Consider the following 2391-nt stretch of genomic DNA (forward strand, 5'->3'; position numbering starts at 1 on the left):
GACCAACAAGGCAAATCCAACATCAAGAGTTGGACACATAAAATCCTGGCAAAGACCTTATGCAAGGAAGAATGAGATCAACAGACGAACCCTCCACCCCTTCTGCAATTTATACACTTCTCGAAATGTTTCTGCTCAACAATTCTCCGCAAAAAAACAAAACAAAATATAGTTACTTACAATTGGGCCAATTCCTTCTTGTTTCTCTATTTTGCTATATCCCCCATATACTTATATGTTTTAACAGTGCAAGAGGTTAAAATGTTTCTGTTAGGCAAGGTGTTTTATTTTCACGGTTATTCAACGTACGTAATTACATTTTTATTGGTGATCGAGGTTTTCATTTAATAATTTGATTACAAATGGGCTAATTCTTTATCATTTCTCTATTTTCCTATATCCCTCATATACGTGTGCTTATTTGTTTTAACAGTGCATGAAGTTTTTTTTTCACAGTCATTCAACGTAAGTAATTACATTCTTATCGGTAATCAACATTTTATCAAGTTAAATTGTCTATTTTGTCAAAAAAATGACTATAAAGACAATACTTTCATATGTTTCAGTTCTTTCTATGCTGTTATTCATTTCTTTATATCAATTAGTTAATCATTCATTTGTATCATCAATTTCTACAATTCTAAATACACTATGTATGTAAACAACAAGAGTGATCCCTGAAAGTTCGTCAAGTATTTTAAGGAAAATTCCCTTTATAAATTTGACGAATTCGAACTTTATTAATTTTCTTCATATATCGTACATATAACTTACATATAAGCAACTCACTAGACGAACAAAGGCAATTAGCCTTAAAAGACTTAAAAGAGCCAGAGATGCGAGGGTTAGAATAAGACGCTTCTTTTCCCTGTGAGCTACTTATCCGAGTGGTCATTTATTGCCTAAATATTCCCGACTCGGATCAACTTGATAATTATTATCATTTTTTCACATCCTGTGTGATTCTCTTGCGAATTCATACTTACGCCTTAGCTACTACCTCACCTGTCAAAAGCAACTTAGCCAAAAAAATGCGAACCAACTATCTGATCGATCAGTTATTGCACAGATTATTCCCGAATCGGATCAGTTTCATCATTTGTATCATTATTCATATGATTATTCACATATGTGCGAATTTTTATAATTTACGAGATTGAGTTTATTGTACTAGGTAATTATTACGAAAGTACTTGCATTACATTTTAATTTCAGTAAAATATCAATTTTATCTTATTGTTTAGAAGGAGTGATTCCATTCGAACTTTAAATACATCATACAAACTCTGTACCAATCAGTGTCTTCTCATCTTATTCGTAAACTCACGGACTCATTCCTCACTGTAGACGCACATTCTACCTTTCTCACTCAGCGTTAACTCATTCCACGCTTCGGTTCACAAATACACCTGGCATTGCAATAGTGTCATGTCATTAAATTGTAGCGAATGAACTTTCGAATTTGCTTGGGAGCAAGGGGAGAGGGTGCCCTCTGTGCGGCTGCGCGGACGGAAACACCGATTTAATAGATACGGCGTTGCCTTGCCCACCAACGTGAATATTTTATAAATTAACTGAGCATAGAGTCAATAAGCACACTATGTATCCCAAGATAAAAAACATTCTGTTTACATGATCGCCATTTACAGTGACGTCATTGTGTAACTGAAAATGCGCACGTCAGGAAAATAGGGACAGAACCTTGACTCGGACCAGACACCCCGTTTCAGAAAGGCTGAAACATTTTTAGATATTGATTTTTACTTTGCTTTAGTGTTTATCTTTTATATGTTTTTTACGTATTTTTCTGTGAGACGGCGAAGGTGATATCGGGGCTACAGAGACGGCAGATTATATTAGGGTATTGTTTTTATATTGATCGTGTTCATGTAAGCTGTCAGTAAAATACAAAACCCGTACATTTGAGTTTTTTCTAGAACCCTTTTATTTTGTTTTATATTAACCTGGATATTTTATTTTGAGACGAATATTTTATTTCGTTTTATTTTGTACATTTATAAAGCAATATCAGCATGTGTGACTCACGGGCCAAAACTTTTCATGGAATGGGCCAAACGCTACCATTTATTTGACCCGGACAAGGAAAGGGAAGGAGACATGAAAATGTAATTTGTTAAAGTAATAAATAGAAATTGAAGTGACATGAGAATGAATAGTAAAAAAAGTAACATGAGAATGAATAGTTAAAAAAAAGTGACATGAGAATGAATAGTAATGAGGTATGATACAAGAATGAATAGTAATGAATAATGAATAACGAGTAATGAAAGACGAAATATGTGTCCGCAGAGTAAAAGGGCAATAAGAGCTAAAGCAAATGCTACAAAATAAATGAATTCATAGCAATTCGGTAGGACGACGTTTCCGCCC

This window comes from Penaeus japonicus, unplaced genomic scaffold (assembly GCF_977035675.1).
Source record: "Penaeus japonicus unplaced genomic scaffold, GWHDUDI00000001_assembly GWHDUDI00000011, whole genome shotgun sequence".
Lineage (NCBI taxonomy): Eukaryota > Metazoa > Arthropoda > Malacostraca > Decapoda > Penaeidae > Penaeus > Penaeus japonicus.